The sequence below is a fragment of the Anolis sagrei genome, chromosome Y (assembly GCF_037176765.1).
Source record: "Anolis sagrei isolate rAnoSag1 chromosome Y, rAnoSag1.mat, whole genome shotgun sequence".
Lineage (NCBI taxonomy): Eukaryota > Metazoa > Chordata > Lepidosauria > Squamata > Dactyloidae > Anolis > Anolis sagrei.
The window spans coordinates 12213358-12231839 of record NC_090035.1 but is presented as its reverse complement, the minus strand read 5'-3'; the positions used below and the strand labels follow the sequence as shown (position 1 = coordinate 12231839).

The following is an 18482-nucleotide window of genomic DNA, read 5'->3' as shown; positions in this document are numbered from 1 at the left end:
CACTTTTGTACTTTCGCTTTTTCCTTCCTTCCACCTTCCTCCTTCCATCCCTCTCTTTTGTCCTTTTTTCTTTTTTCCTTCCCTCCTTCCTTCCTTCCGTCCATCTTTCCATCCTTCCCTCTTCCTCCTTCCTTCTCTTTTTCCATCCTTCCCTCCTTCCCTCTCCTTCCATCCTTCTCTTTTTCCTTCCCTCCCTCCTCCCCTTTCTCCATTTTGTCCTTCCTTCCCTCTTCTCTTCCATCACCAGGCAACCAGTCCTCCAAGCAGAGAGTGCTAGTATGTAGAAAGTTTGCCTATGCCTGATCTACACTATCGAATGAATGCAGGTTGACCCCACTTTAATAGCCGTGCCTTGACCCCTTTCTGCCAAGGGGTGCAGATGCCTCAAACTACAACTCCCAGGATTCAAACAGCATTTATTCAACTATTAAGGGTTCAGATTATCTCCCTCCTTCTCCTCTGTCTATCTGGATGCTTGCTAAGCAGCGTCAGCATTGGAAAGATGGAGAAGGATGCCAGGCAGACTTTCAATGCCGGGTTGCAATGATGTGTTAAAGAATGTAAACAGAGTAGGCGATGGGAAAGAGGGCAAGTGCTTCCATCCAAAGCCAAAACGGACAATTCCAGTCCACTATTTCAGGGTGATCTGGTCAGGTTTTCGGCTCCCCGTCTCAAACAAAGCGCCGCTTGTCCGAATCCTGCACAAAAACGGGTCTCCAGGCAACCGTCCTCTTGTTTGCACGGTCGAAAGGATCCCCGCCGTTCCCCGGCGACCGCACTTTTTTGCACAGAGAAAGCGTGCAAAGGCCGTGAAAAGCAAAGCTGGAAGTAACCCAGGATTCATCTATAGCAGAGCTTTCCAAAATGTGTGTCACCCAAAGCGCACAAATGTATTGCAGGGAAAAAGCCTCCCCACAAACAAAGGCCGCCTGGCAGGATGACACAATCAAAGCCTTCCCGACAGATGGTCATCCAACCACAACCCAAACAACTCCAAAGAAGGAGACTCCACTGGATTCCCAGGCAGTTCATACTTCACTAGGGTGTAAAAGAGGCCCATAAAGAGCATCTAGTCCAACCCCCTTCAGTCAGGCAGGAAGACATGGTCAAAGCCTTCCTGACAGATAGCCATCCAACCTCAGTCCAAGCACCTCCAGAAAAGGAGACTCCACTGGATTCCCAGGCAGTTCATACTTCGCTAGGGTTCAAAGAGGTCCTCAAAGAGCATCTAGTCCAACCCCCTTCTGTCAAGCAGCAAGACAGAAACAAAGCCCTCCTGGCAGATGGCCATCCAGCCTTAGTCCAAGCACCTCCAGAAAGGAGACTGTACTGAATTTCCAGGCAGTCCACACTTCATTAAGGTTCGAAGAGGCCCCCAAAGGTCATCTAGTCCAACCTCCTTCAGTCAGGCAGGAAGAGAGAGGCAAAGCCATCCCAACAGATTGCCATCCAACTTCAGTCAAAGCCCTATCAACAGATGGCCATCTAACCACAACCCAAACAACCTCAAAGAAGGAGTCTCCACTGGATTCCCAGGCAGTTCATACTTCGGTAGGGTTTGAAAGAGGCCCCTAAAGAGCATCTAGTCCACCCCCCTTCAGTCAGGCAGGAAGTCACTGGCAAAGCCCTCCCGACCGATAGCCTTCCAACCTCAGTCCAAGCACCTCAAGAAAAGGAGAGTCCACTGGATTCTCAGGCAGTTCATACTTCAGTAGGGTTTGAAAGAAGCCCCTAAAGGGCATCTAGTCCATCCCCCTTCAGTCAGGCAGGAAGTCACAGGCAAAGCCCTCCCAACAGATGGCCATCCAACCACAACCCAAACAACTCCAGAGAAGGAGACTCCACTGGATTCCCAGGCAGTTCATACTTCAGTAGGGTTTGAAAGAGGCCCCTAAAGAGCATCTAGTCGAACCCCCTTCAGTCAAGCAGGCACAGGCAAAGCCCTCCCGACAGATGGCCATCCAACCTCAGTCCAAGCACCTCCAGAAACTGAGACTCCTCTGGATTCCCAGGCAGTTCATACTTCACTAGGGTTCAAAGAGGCCCCCAAAGGGCATTTAGTCCAACCTCCTTCAGGAAAACAGAATCAAAGCCCTCCTAGCAGATAGCCATCCAACAACACCACCATTGCAACGTCCAGCTCTCTACCTTCGTCTAGGAAAAAAAATCCAAATTGCACAAACCCTGCAAAGATGATGATAATGGATTGCTTTAATTAGCAGGATATGGGCCACAGCTGTAACTTGGGGAAGTATCTGGATTGCATTGTCTCCCCCCCCCTCCCCTTCTCATTTGGGATTGTGAAGCCACAACCTCCATTCGCAGCTGCGCTTTCTTCTCCAAAACGGGTGCTTTTGTTTTCCCTTTTCGTCGGCTGTGACCTAGTTTTGGAAGAAGACACACTACGCGTCTCGTGCAACACAAAGTACGCTTCACGGGACACCGTTTCGGAGAGACCCGTCTCTTCCCCCATTTGAACACATTGCACGTTGACAGCACTTCAATACCAATTGAGTAGCATTTGGGAGAAACCTGGGATCTGTAGTTTGACTGGGGCTTTGGGAGAGATAATTCTAAGTCCACACAAAGACACCAATCCCAGATAAGGCAACCAAGGCAATCCCACTCCTCACATTCAGGATGAAAAGAATGGAATGGCGCAAACCTGGGATTTGTAGTTTGACCAGGGCTTTGGAGCAGAGCATTCTAAGTCCTGCAAAGTTACTAGTCCCATATAAGGCAACCAAGGCAATCCCACTCCTCTCGTTCAGGCTGAAAAGGATGGAATGGAGGAAAGCTGGGATTTGTAGTTTCAACAAGGCACTGCGGCTTTCCAGCTGAGGATTGCAAGTACCCAGATCCCAAGATGATGCAATCCAAGAGTGATCCCACTCTCCTTCCCTACCATTAACTAATGGAAGGCATCCCGCAGACATCTGGGATTTATAGTTTGGAATCAGATTTCAAAGTACATCCCCATGAAACCATAAATCCCAGAATAATGCTATTGGGGTGATCCTATTCCTTTTGCCTCGCCAAAAATAATGCAAGTCTTCCAGTGGCCACCTGGGATTTATAGTTTGGGCTGAAGATTCAAAGCACATCCCAATGCAACCATTAATTCCAAAATAATGCAATCAGGGGTGATCCTATTCTCCTTGTCTAGCCACAACTGATGGGACGCACCCAGCGGACACCTAGGATTTGTAGTTTGGGCACAGGATTTAAAGCACACACACCCATGAAACTATAAATCCCAGAATAATGCCATTCCAGAAAGCATGGAATGGCGCCGTCCTGGGATTTGTAGTTTCAACAAGACACTTGGGCCGTCCATCTGAGGACTGGAAGTACACAGTGAAACTACAAATCCCCAGATAATGTAATTGAGAGTGATCCCACTCTCCTTCCCTGGTCTGAAATGACGGAATACATACTGTGGACACCTAGGATTGATCGTTTGGGTTCAAAATTGCAAGTACTCACCAAAACCACGAATCCCAGAATAATGAAATCAGGGGTGAACGATGGAAGATATCCAGTGGACACATGGGATGTATAGTTTGGGTTCAGAATTCAAAGTACAGTACTGCCTGTGAAACTATAAATCGCAAAATAATGCAATTAGGGGTGACACTACACCACAGAAAGAATGGAGCGGAGCCATCCTGGGATTTGTAGTTTCGACAAGGACTTTGGGGCGGAGAATTCCAAGTACCCTACGGAACTACAAATCCCAGCACCATGCAACTGGGGTGTGTGTGTGTGTATGTATATAGAATATATATATAATACAATTATATACATATACACACACACACACCCCAGTTGCATGGCGCTGGGATTTGTAGTTCCGTTTGGACATAATAATAATAATAAATTATTACTATTGCTATTATTATTAAGTAAAGGTAAAGGTTTCCTCCCGATATTAAGTCCAGTCGTGTCCAACTCTGGGGGTTGAGTGCTCATCTCCATTTCTACGCAGAAGAGCCGGCGTTGACCATAGACGCCTCCTAGATCATGTGGCCAGCATGACTGCACGCAGCGCCGTTACCTTCCTATCAAAGCGATACCTATTGATCTACTCACAGTTGCATGTTTTCAAACTGCGAGGCTGGCAGAAGCTGGGGCTAACAGCGGGAGCTCACCCCACTCCCCGGATTCGAACCGGCGACCTTTTGGTCAGCAAGTTCAGCAGCTCAGTGGTTTAACACACTGCGCCACCGGAGGCTCCCCACATATATATATGTGTGTGTGTGTGAACTGCTAGGCTGGCAGAAGCTGGGGCTAACAGCAGGAGCTCACCCCGCTCCCCGGATTCGAACCGGCGACCTTTTGGTCAGCAAGTTCAGCAGCTCAGTGGTTTAACACACTGCGCCACCGGAGGCTCCCCATATATATATATATATATATATATGTGTGTGTGTGTGTGTGTGTGTGTGTGCGCGTGTGTGTACACACACATATATATATATATATGGGGATCCTTCGGTGGCGCAGTGGGTTAAACCACTGAGCTGCTGAACTTGCTGACTGAAAGGTTGTTGGTTCGAATCCGGGGAGCAGGGTGAGCTCCCGCTGTTAGCCCCAGCTTCTGCCAGCCTAGCAGTTCGAAAACATGCAAATATATATATAAACACACACATACACACCTCCCAGACCGACATCCAAAGCATGACTGGGATGTCTTAGTGCTCAAGGAAATAATAAAAGGGAATAAATGGGCAGAAAGTGCAGCAGAGGCAAAGGGAGAGAGTTTGCTGCATTATGGTTGCATATATATTATATATATTCCCCCGGATTCGGCAAAAGGAGAGAGATTTGGCAGCTGGCCCGAACTGCAGGCCTTGGAGAAGCAGCTGCTCAATGCAGAAAGTGAATTATTATATTATCCTTAAGGGAAGAGGAGCCTGGAGAAAATAAAAAAGAGGCAAGAAAATTGAATATACAGAATCTATATGACTTTGAAGCACCATTTCAGGCTCCCAAAGTCTGCGGGTTTCATAGGACTGAAATGGGAAGTGACCTTGTCCAGATTGGCATCGATCGCTTTTGCTGATCTCTGCAAAAGCAGAGGCCAAATAAACATGTTTACCCTTGAAGGCAAATGGGGCCGTGGAGGGGGCCAAGGGTCAGGCGGGCTTGCAAAAAAGCCCTAAATAAAAGCCAAAAATTGCCTGAAAAGGGTTATGCAAGCCTTGAAAAATCTCCGGTGGAGGGACACCACGATTTGCATCCCTCCTTCTATGACATTCCTCCTCCCACGGCTGCCTCAATCTGTGTTACTTCCAAGCATTTATTATCAGATTGATATCCATGAAAGTGCATGCAAAAACAAAAACCAGTTGGTCTTAAAGGTGCGGCTGGATTCCTTTCCTGTTTATGTGATATGTATGTGTGTGTGTATATATATATATATATATATGTATATGATGCTAGCCTTTTAAACAAACTCCAGGTTATTTCGATAGCAATTTGCAAAGATGCCTTGCAGGATATTAAACACACACAAATACGTACATATGTGTATATATACCCGTACACACAGTCACACACATATATACGTAGCCAAATATATATACACAGAGAAACACACATATATATACGCGCACACAGTCACATAGATACATTTATATACTCATAAACACAAACACATAACCAGACATATAAATACACACACATCTATAAAACATATATATACATGAACACATATATACAGACATGCAATCGCATAGAAACATATACATACACTCATAAACACATTTATATCTATAGCCATACATATACACACAAACACTATATACATATATAGACACACACATGCAGTAACGCACACACATATATAGATATATATACACACTCATAAACACAAACACATATCTATAACCAAACATATATACACACAAACACATATATGCATCTATAGACACACAAATGCAGTCACACAAACTTATATAGGTATATATACACACTCATAAACACAGGCACATATCTATAGGCATACATATATACACACATATATCTATAAAACATATATACACACAAACACATATATACAGCAATAGACACACATGGAGTCACACACACATATATAGATATATATACACACTCATAAACACAGGCACATATCTATTGCCATACATATATACTGATACATATCGATAAAACATATATACACACAAACACATATATACAAATATAGACACATACATGCAGTCACACACACACACACACACATATATACACACTCATAAACACAGGCACATATCTATAGCCATACATATATACAAACACATATCAATAAAACATATATACACACAAACACATATATACATCTATAGACACACACATGCAGTCACGTAGGTACATATAAACACATACATATATCTATAGCCATACATACATATATATACACACATCTATAAAACATATACACACAAACACATACATCAATCTATAGACATACACATGCAGTCGCATAGATACACTCATAAACACACATCTATATACATAGCCATATACACACACACTCATAAACATACGGTATACACACCAGCATATATACACATTTATATATTTTAATGCACACACAAAGACATACATATAGAGAAACAGATACAAATACAGAGACATAGACAGATACCTATCTCTATAGACAGAGACACACATGCATGTATATAAACACCCAGAAACACACATAGACGCACACGCATTCAATTTTAAGTTGTGAACTGTAATCTGCATTTCATTTTAAATTTGTGTGTTTGGTTGTGTGTCTTTTAATAGCGTTTTATCTCTTGTTTTAATGATGTTGGATTCCACCTCGAGCCACAGGGAGAGGCAGATAGTGGATTATTATTGTCATTACGTGTGTGTGTGTGTGTATACACACACACACATATATATATGTGTGTGTGTATATATACACACACACACGTCTGAAAAACCTATGGACCCAATGTGGCTCACAGATTATTTGAGCACAGGGCCCCCATAGTGGCCCATTGAGTGCCATTGGGGGAGTCACACTCTCTCAGCCTCAGACCCAAAAGCCAACCTACTCTCAACCAAAACAGAGCGGCCAGCTCCACTGCATTTCTCACATTCCTCCCCATCAAAGGCTCCAATTTGGAGGAGAGGCTCATTAAAGTCAAGGCAATTAACCCAGTGGGGTGTGTTGTGTTGTGTTGTTTTTTCCTCTCTTATTGTTTTTATGCAAATGGCTTCAGGGGAAAGGCATATTAAAGGAAAAGGAATGCAGCTCCCTCCCAGATAAAAACAAAACCACATTTCCTTCTAATTTTGATTTAGAATATCTCCGGACTACAACGCCCAGCATCCTCAGGCAAAGACACTGAGATTTTCTCAGCTACATCTCCCAAAATCCCCTCAAAAGTTTTGATTTCCCATAGCTTGGCAAAGACTTCTTCTTGTGGACTACAACTCCCAGCATCCCCAGAAGTTTCAAAAACGAGCCCACCCCCCAAAACTCTATAATTTGCACTCTCTTGCCCCCCATTTGAAACTACAAATCCCATTTGAAACTACAAACTACAAAAAGAGGCAATAATAATAATAATGTCCATACTGAGATTTTTCTCAGCTACAACTCCCAAAATCCCCTCAAAAGTTTTGATTTCCCATAGCTTGGCAAAGACTTCTTGTGGACTACAACTCCCAGCATCCCCGGAAGAGTTTCAAAAATGATGCCCCCCCAAAAATCTTTAGAATTTGCACTCTCTTGCCCCACATTTGAAACTACAAATCCCATAAGATGCAATAATAATAACATCCCACTTTTATTTCCTGATATTATTTCCTACTTTTATCTCCTGATCGAGATGCAATTATTCTTACTTTTCCATGCTTTTATTTCCCAATTGAGATGCAATTATTATTATTATATCCTGCTTTTATCTCAGTTCAGATGCTATTACGATCCTTATTATTGTATTCCATTTTGTCCTGATTGGGATGCAGTTATCAGTATTCCCTACTTTTATCTCCTGGGATTTATAGTTTGGACTCTGATGTCAAAGTACACCCCTCCCCCCAATGAAACTATAAATCCCAGAATGCTATCAGGATCATACTATTCCCTTTGCCTGGCCAAAAATAATGGAAGTCTTCCAGAGGACACCTGGGATTTGTAGTTTGGACTGAGGATTCAAAGTACGCCCCCAATGAAACTATAAATCCCACAATGCTATCAGGATGATACTATTCCCTTTGCCTGGCCAAAAATAATGGAAGCATGGAATGGAGCCATCCTGGGATTTGTAGTTTCGCCAAGAAACTTAAGCTGTCCATCTGAGAGCTGAAAGTACACAGTGAAACTACAGATCACAGGATAATGTAATTGAGAGTGATCCCACTTTCCCACTTTTTATTATGACTGTTACTATTATTACTCACTTTTATCTCCTAATTGAGATGCTATTATTGTTATTGTTATTATTATTATTATTATATTCCATTTTATCTATTTATTAATTATTATTATTATTATTATTATTATTACATCCTGCACATTTCCTCATCCACAGCAAATATGATGTACTACAACTCCCATCATCCCCTGGAAATGGCAACTGGGGCCTGCTGTTAGTTGCATGGTTCCCGACTCTCAGAACCATCGTCCCCCAAAAAATAATGCAAGTCTTCCAGTAGACACCTGGGATTTATAGTTTGGGCTGAAAATTCAAAGTACATCCCAATGAAACTATTAATTCAAAAATAAAGCAATAATAATTAGCATGAATAGCAGATTTAAAAGTGGAATATAATAATAATAATAATAATAATAATAGAAATAGTAATAGCATCTCAATTAGGAGATAAAAGTGGACAGCTTAAGTGTCTTGTCGAAACTACAAGTCCCAGGATGGCTCCATTCCATGCTTTCTAGAATGGCATTATTCTGGGATGTATAGTTTCATCGGGGTGTGCTTTTAATCCTTTGCCCAAACTACAAATCCTCCTTATCTAGCAACAACTGATGGGACGCATCCAACGGACACCTGGGATTTGTAGTTTGGGCACAGGATTCAAAGCACACACCCCATGAAACTATACATCCCAGAATAATGCCATTCCAGAAAGCATGAAATGGAGCCATCCTGGGATTTGTAGTTTCGACAAGACACTTAAGCTGTCCACTTTGATCTCCTAATTGAGATGCTATTATTATTATGCTTTGATCTCCTAATTGAGATGCTATTATTATTATTATATTCTACTTTTAAATCTGCTATTCATGCTAATTTATTATTATTATTATTATTACTATTATTATTATTATTATTATTATTATTATTATTATATCCTGCACATTTCCTCATCGACAGTAAATATGATGGACTGCAGCTCCCATCATGCTGGAAACCTGCTACAAAACAGGAGCTTTTTTGTTGAGTTCCAGGGCCAGAGAAGCAGAGAAACGGCCTGCCTCAGGGAAGCGTGCTTGCTCCATCCATGTTCAACATCTACGCAAATGAACAGCCACTGCCAGAAGAGACAGAGAGTTTCATCTATGCTGATGACCGTGACATCACCACTCAAGCAGGGAGCTTTGAAATGGCTGAATGGAAGGTCTCCAAAGCTTTAGGTGCTCTTACTGCCTATTACAGGGAAAACCAGCTGATTCCTAATCCATCTAAAACACAGACATGTGCCTTTCATCTCAAGAACAGAGAAGCATCCCGAGCTCTGAGGATGACCTGGGAAGGAATCTCACTGGAGCATTGCAGCACACCCAAATACCTGGGAGTCACTCTGGACCGTGCTCTGACCTACAAGAAGCACTGCCTGAACATCAAGCAAAAAGTGGGCGCCAGAAACAATATCATACGAAAGCTGATTGGCACAGCCTGGGGGTCACAACCAGACACAGTGAAGACATCTGCCCTTGTGCTGTGCTACTCCGCTGCTGAGTATGCATGCCCAGTGTGGAACACATCTCACCACACTAAAACAGTGGATGTGGCTCTTAATGAGACATGCCGCATTATCACGGGGTGTCTGAGCCCTACACCACTGGAGAAATTACACTGCTTAGCCGGTATTGCACCACCTGACATCCGCCGGGAAGTAGCAGCCAATAGTGAAAGGACCAAGGCAGAGACATCTCCAGCTCATCCCCTGTTTGGGTATCAGCCAGCACGTCAACGACTTAAATCTAGGCATAGTTTTCTAAGATCTACAGAGACACCCGCTGGAACACCTCAGCAAGCGAGAGTCCAAAAGTGGCAGGCTCAAACCCAATGGCTGATACCAAATGAGAGAATCCCCCCTGGGCACACAGAAGACTGGGCGACTTGGAAGGCACTGAACAGACTGCGCTCTGGCACCACAAGAGGCAGAGCCAACCTTCAGAAATGGGGCTACAAAGTGGAATCCTCGACATGCGAGTGTGGAGAAGAGCAAACTACAGATCACCTGCTGCAATGCAACCTGAGCCCTGCCACATGCACAAGGGAGAACCTTCTTGCAGCAACATCGGAAGCACTCCAAGTGGCCAGATACTGGTCAAAGGACATTTAATCAGCTACCAAGTTTGCAAAATTTGTGGGTTTTTTTATCTGTTTGTTTTGTTCTGTTAGAAATGTAATACAATGTTCTGGTTGCGGATGACGCGATAAATAAGTAAATAAAATAAAATTATTATTATTATTATTATTATATTCCACTTATATTACATTATATATCTGCTATATATCTGCTATATCCACTTACATTATATATCTGCTATTCATGCTATTTATTATTATTATTATTATTATTATTATTATATCCTGCACATTTTCTCATCAACAGTAAATATGATGGACTGCAGCTCCCATCATCCCATGGAAATGGCAACTGGGGCCTGCTGTCAATTGCATGGTTCCCGACTCTCAGAACCATCGTCCCCCCAATAATGCAACCTCCGAAAGGGGTTCCTGCTGGAGGTGGGGATGATGGGAGGTGCAGTCGGCCCAAACCGAAGGAAAGGCTGCAGGATGGGAACAGGAGTCCGCTGCCGGGAAGGAAGCCAGCGACTAGGAGGGATTTTCTGGCATCGCCTCCTTGCAAAAGCTCTGCCAACTTTGTGAAAAGAGGCCGAAATTCCCTGCAAAAGGCCTCTAATTCAGCCTCTTTCCCCATCAGAAATAATTACTACTGTTACTGCTATTATTATTTGCAAAGAAAAGGTTCCGGTTGCTATGCACCAAGGAAAACATCCCAGGGCTTTAAGCACCAAGCAGGGCAGCTTGGTTTCCAAGAAGTTGCATTAGATTTCACTTAGTTCTCATTTAAAAGGGGGGTGGAAATAGAAATATTTCCTAATCGTAACTCATATTTAAATTGCAAAATAAAAAATAATGGAAGATTCGAATGTTTTGGTTTTTTATTGTATCAGAAGCAAAGCAAAAATACATTCTACTTAAATGTCCTTTGACCAAAAGTTGGCCACATGGAGTGCCTTTAGTGTTGCTATAAGAAAGTCCTCCATTGTGCATGTGGCAGTGCTCAGGTTGCATTGTAGTTTGCTTTTCTCCGCACTCGCATGTCGTGGTCTCCACTTTGTGGCCCCATTTCTTAAGGTTGGCTCTGCATCTCGTGGTGCCAGAGCGCAGTCTGTTCAGCGCCTTCCAAGTCAGCCAGTCTTCTGTTTGCCCAGGAGAGAGTCTCTCATTCGGAATCAGACATGGCTTGACGTTCAAGGTTTTAGCCTGCCACTTTTGGACTCTTGCTTGCTGAGGTGTTCCTGTGATAATCTCTGTAGTTCTTAGAAAGCTAATTCTTGATTTAAGTCATTGACGTGCTGGCTGATACCCAAACAGGGGATGAGCTGGAGATGTCACTGCCTTGGTCCTTTCACTATTGGTTGCTACTTCCCGGCGGATGTCTCTTATTCGGTATCAGCCATGGCTTGATGTTCAAGGTTTTAGCCTGCCACTTTTGGACTCTTGCTTGCTGAGGTGTTCCTGTGATAATCTCTGTAGATCTTAGAAAGCTAATTCTTGATTTAAGTCATTGACATGCTGGCTGATACCCAAACAGGGGATGAGCTGGAGATGTCACTGCCTTGGTCCTTTCACTATTGGTTGCTACTTCCCGGCGGATGTCTCTTATTCGGTATCAGCCATGGCTTGATGTTCAAGGTTTTAGCCTGCCACTTTTGGACTCTTGCTTGCTGAGGTGTTCCTGTGATAATCTCCGTTGATCTTAGAAAACTATTTCTTGATTTAAGTCATTGACGTGCTGGCTGATACCCAAACAGGGGATGAGCTGGAGATGTCACTGCCTTGGTCCTTTCACTATTGGTTGCTACTTCCTGGTGGATGTCAGGTGGTGCAATACCGGCTAAACAGTGTAATTTCTCTATGCAATAAGGCATAGAAAGCCTGTGATAATGCAGCATGTTTCATTAAGAGCCACATCCACTGTTTTAGCATGGTAAGAGGTGTTCCACAATGGGCATGTATATTCAGCAGCAGAGTAGTCAAGCACAAGGGCAGATGTCTTCACTGTGTCTAGTTGTGATCCCCAGGTTGTGCCAGTCAGCTTTCATATGATATTGTTTCTGGCACTCACTTTTCGCTTGATATTCAGGCAGTGCTTCTTATAAGTCAAAGCACGGTCCAGGGTAACTCCCAGGTATTTGGGTGTGCTGCAATGCTCCAGTGGGATTCCTTCCAAGGTAATCCTCCAAGTTCAAGATACTTGTCTGTTCTTAAGGTGAAAAGCACTCATTTGTGTTCTAGATGGATTAGGAATCAGTTGGTTTTCCCAGTAATAGGCAGCAAGATCACCTAAAGCAGTGGTTCTCAACGTTCCTAATGCCGCAACCCCTTAATACAGTTCCTCATGTTGTGGTGACCCCCAGCCATTAAATTATTTTCATTGCTACTTCATAATTGTAATGTTGCTACTGTTGTGAATCGTTAAGTAAATATCTGATATGCTGGATGTATTCTCATTCACTGGACCAAATTTGGCACAAAGACCTGATACACCCAAATTTAAATACTTGTGGGGTTGGGATGAGAGGATTGATTTTGTCATTTGGGAGTTGTAGTTGCTGGGATTTATAGTTAACCTACATTCAAAGAACATTCTGAACTCCACCAACAATGGACTTGAACCAAACTTGGCACACAGAACTCCCATGACCAACAGAAAACACTGGAAGGGTTTGGTGGGCATTGACCTTGGGTTTTAGAGTTATAGTTCGCCTACATCCAGAGGGCACTGTGGACTCAAAACAATGATGGATCTGGATCAAACTTGGCACAAATATTCAATATGGCCAAATGTGAATACTGGTGAAGTTCGGGGAAAATAGACCTTGACATTTGGGAGTTGTAGTTGCTGGGATTTATAGTTCACCTACTACCAAAGAGCATTCTGAAGCCCACCAACGATAGAATTAGGCCAAACTTCCCACACAGAAAATACACATGATCAACAGAAAATACTGTCTGTGATGGTCTTTGACGATCCCTCTGACACCCCCTTGCGACCCCTTCGGGGGTCCCGACCCCCAGGTTGAGATCCACTGACCTCAAGCTTTGGAGAGCTTCTGTTCAACCAGTTTAAAGCTCCCTTGCTTGGTTGGTGATGGCATGATCATCAGCATAGATGAAACTCTCTCTCCCCTGAGGCAGGCAATTCTTAGTGAGAGCGGGCATTTTAATCTTCCATTATTTTAAATTCACAATAAATATACTATTAATAACAATAGTATATATTATTATATAATAACAGTAAATATTGTATAATAGTAATATTATTTTATAATAATAGTACATACTCTTATTAAGAGGACAGGCATTTTGATCTTCCATTGTTGTTATTTCATAATTTGATTATTATTACTATTATTATTGCCTTTATTTAATATAGATATATCCCAGATTCTCTGTGCCAAAGCATAAAGTTCTGGACCATTTTGGACTACAATGCCCAGAATCCCCCATCTATCCAAGGGAATCAGAGTCCAAAAAATGCCTTTTTCCGCATTAATGAAAGGTAAAGGTTTTCCCCTGACATTAAGTCCAGTCGCGTCCAGCTCTGGGGTGTGGTGCTCTTCTCCATTTCAAAGCCAAAGAGCCGGCGTTGTCCATAGACACCTCCTAGGTCATGTGGTCGGCATGACTGCATTCGATTATACTTATTTTGCAACGGGCCATAGAACCAAGACCAAGGAAATAGGTTCAAATCTCCCCTTTGCTCTTAAATCCAAATAGAAACTATATTATTGCACTACTGGGATTAAACCAGTTTTCCTGGTCATTAGATGGATTACCAAGATAACTCCCAAAACTCACTAACCAGAGGCCAAGACTAATAATCTTACAGCAGTTGCTTGTGTTTTGGTTGGAAAAGAGCACTCGCATAGTTCAGCTTCCAACCTCTCCAGCTCCAAAACAAAGGCTTAGATTTAGAGTATTATGTTAAGCAGAGTTGAAGACCTTATTGAACTACAACTCCCAAAAATTCCAAGACCCAAAAGACTTGTATCACTTTATGAAGCCCTTTAGAAATCAAATAGACATCCTTCTATTTACATTCCTACTCCTACAGCATTCCAAATATGCATTGTTTCCAAACATTATCATTCGAAGAAGGTGAAAGAGATCAGATATCTCCGAAAGCTCATGCAAAGATAAAACCAGTTAGTCTTAAAGGTACGGCTGCATTCCTTTCCTCCCTTTAACAAAAGGAAATTATAGTTTTCTGGGTGTCGGGCATCAGCCGATGCCTAATAATAATTATCTGCTATACACATAATAAAAGTGAAGAATGTGTCCAGAGGAGGGCGAGTAAAATGATCAAGGGTCTGGAGAACAAGCCCTATGAGGAGCGGCTTAAGGAGCTGGGCATATTTAGCCTGAAGAAGAGAAGGCTGAGAAGGGATATGATAGCCATGTATAAATATGTGAGAGGAAGTCACAGGGAGGAGGGAGCAAGCTTGTTTTCTGCTTCCTTGGAAACTAGGACGCGGAACAATGGCTTCAAACTACAAGAGAGGAGATTCCATCTGAACACGAGGAAGAAATTCCTGACTGTGAGAGCCGTTCAGCAGTGGAACTCCCTGCCCCGGAGTGTGGTGGAGGCTCCTTCTTTGGGAGCTTTTAAACAGAGGCTGGATGGCCATCTGTCAGGGGTGATTTGAATGCAATTTTCCTACTTCTTGGCAGAATGGGGTTGGACTGGATGGCTCATGAGGTCTCTTCCAACTCTTTGATTCTATGATTCTAAGAGAGAGGCTCATCTTTGGAGGCTTTTAAGCAGAGGGTGGATGGCCATCTGTTGGGGGTGCTTTGAATGCAATTTCCCTGCTTTTTGGCAGAATGGGGTTGGACTGGATGGTCCACAAGGTCTCTTCCAACTCTAGGATTCTCTTATAATATGTATGTGTGTATGTGGCTGGTACACAGAGAAGTTCCTGCTTCTACAAACAGCTATAGCTCCCACCACTCAGGAGACACCAATGACATTGCAGGTTATAGTGAACGCTATGAACATGTCCAAAAGCCCTGCCAACATCTTCCACCAACACCATACTGTCCACCACTCAAGTTGAGGCTTTCACGGAGGACAATTTCACCCTAGATTTTCTGTTTTTCCTCCACCACAGACATCCCAGTGTTTCTGACTCTCTCCATTGGTGTAGAATTTGCATGTCCCCGCCTACTGCCTCTCCCTTAACTCTTTCCGATTCTTTTCTATGGCACACAGCAAAAAGAGGAAATGATCAACAACTAAACATACTAGAGAGGTACCTACAACTCCATGATTTATAGGAGTTGTAGGTACTGGGATGTATAGTTCACCTGCAATCTAAGAGCACTCTGAACTCCACCAACGATGAACCTGGAACTAACTTGGCACACAGAACTCCTATAATCAACAAAGAAACCTTTGGAGGGATTTAAAGGAGTTGTAGTTCACCTGCATCCAGAGCACGCTATGAACCCAAACAATAATAGATGTGGACCAAACTTGGCATGCACACCCGATATGCCCAAATTTGAATACTGGTGGGTTTGGGATGGAATTGGCTTGGGCATTTTTTAGTTGTAGGTACTGGGATTTATAGTTCAGCTGCAATCAAAACACACTCTGAACTCTACCAAAGATGAAATTGGACAAAAGTTGGCACACAGAATGCCCGTAACCAACAAAAAATACTGGAGGTGTTTGGAGAGATTTATAGGAGTTTTAGTTCACCTACACCCAGAGAGCACTGTAAACCCAAACACCAATGGATCTGGACCAAACTAGGCACACATATCTGATATGTTGAAATTTGATAACTGGAGGGGTTTTGGGGGGATCTGACCTTTCTTTCTGGGACTTGTAGTTCACCCACAATCACGAGAAACAGTGACCTCCACCAATGATGGAACTGGACCAGACTTGGCCCACAGAATCCCCATGACTAACTCAACCTACTGAAGGGGTCTGAGGGAACTGACTCACCATAGTGGAAGTTGTAGTTCACCCTACAGCCAGAGAGCACACTGAACCCTACCAATGATGAAACTAGAGAAAACTTTCCCAAAAATCTTTCTGGAAATAATAATAAGAAAATGAACATGTCAAACTCCTCTGGGACTTCCGAATTCAGACAGACAGGGTTTTGGAACACAATACTGACATGATTGTGTTAAAAAACAAAGTATGGATTGTCGACGTTGCAATCCCAGGTGACAGCAGGATTGCAGGGAAACAACTGGAAAAGCTGACACGATATGAGGATTTAAAGATCGAACTGCAAAGACTCTGACACAAACCAGTCAAGGTGGTCCCCGTGGTGATCGGCACACTGGGTGCAGCGCCTGAAGACCTTGGCCTGCACTTAAACACAACGGGCTGTGACAAAATTACCATCTGCCAGCTTCAAAAAGCCATCCTACTGGGATCTGCATGCACTATTCGTGCAGATCCCAGGAAGTGTCTGATGTGTGATCCAGTACAACAGTCAGCAGAGTGTCTGCTGTGGACTCATCTTGTTGTATTTCAAATAATAATAATAATAATAATAATAATAATAATAATCCCTCCAAGAACCATTCTATATAGGCCAAGGAAGAAAATCTATATTTAGGAATCACTCATGCAAAGGCAAACATGGGTTTCAATTAAGAGAGAAAATAGGGGTAGAATATAATAAGAAAAATAATCCACCCTCTATTAAAATATTAGAAAGTACCATTCCGTTTAGTCTAAAGGGGGGGGAAAAGTCCCAGTCTATATTTAGGCATCATTCATACGGAGGTAAACATGGATCTCGATTAAGAGAAAATTGGAGTATAATCATAGCATTAATAATGACAACAACACAACACACGCCAAATGACAATATTAAAAAAATCCAAAGAGGGAATAAGACGACCTACAATTAGGAAATACATATTCCTATTAAGCCATGCTTCTTTGCACAGAAATATCACAATGCAAAAAGAAATCGTATATAAACAATGAATGGCCCACCATCAATGCAATGATCCCGCGATATGATAATCCAAACTTTCCCAAAATCCCTACTCATTGGCCAAAACGACTGAGGCTTCTGGGAGTTGGAGTCCGAAACATGGGGAAGACGAGAGTTTGAGAATCATGGCAATGACCAGCCAGTCCAATATCCCTCCAATGCAATGACGAGTCAATGCAATATCCCTCCAATTCAATGACTGGGCAATGTAATAACCCTCCAATGGAATGCCTCTCCAATACAATGACCCTCCAATTCAAGGATCCACCAATGCAATGATCAGCCATGCAATAACCAACCAATGCAATATCCAGCCAATGCAATAATTCGCCAATGCAATGACTGGCCAGTGTAATAATCTTCCAATGGAAAATCTACCAATGCAATAACCAACCAATGCAATAATTCGCCAATGCAATGACCGGCCAGTGTAATAACCCTCCAATGCAAAATCTACCAATGCAATAACCAACCTATGCAATATCCCTCCAATGCAATGACCGGCAAGTGTAATAACCCTCCAATGCAATAGCCAGCCAATGCAATAATTCGCCAATGCAATGACCGGCCAGTGTAATAATCTTCCAATGCAAAATCTACCAATGCAATAACCAACCTATGCAATAATTCGCCAATGCAATGACCGGCCAGTGTAATAACCCTCCAATGCAAAATCTAGCAATGCAATATCCCTCCAATGCAATGACCGACCAATGTAATAACCCTTCAATGCAATAACCAAGCAATGCAATAATTCGCCAATGCAATATCCCTCCAATGCAATGACAGGCCAGTATAATAACTCTCCAATGCAAAATCTGGCAATGCAATATCCCTCCAATGCAATGACCGACCAATGTAATAACCCTTCAATGCAATAACCAAGCAATGCAATAATTCGCCAATGCAATATCCCTCCAATGCAATGACCGGCCAGTGTAATAACCCTCCAATGCAAAATCTAGCAATGCAATATCCCTCCAATGCAATG

General features: G+C 42.8%; 1 protein-coding gene across 2 annotated transcripts in view; it reads right to left on the bottom strand.

Moving 5' to 3' along the window:
* LOC137095129 (lethal(2) giant larvae protein homolog 1-like) overlaps positions 1–18482 on the bottom strand; it is a 65207-nt gene that overhangs the window by 35335 nt on the left and 11390 nt on the right. The window lies entirely within an intron of this gene.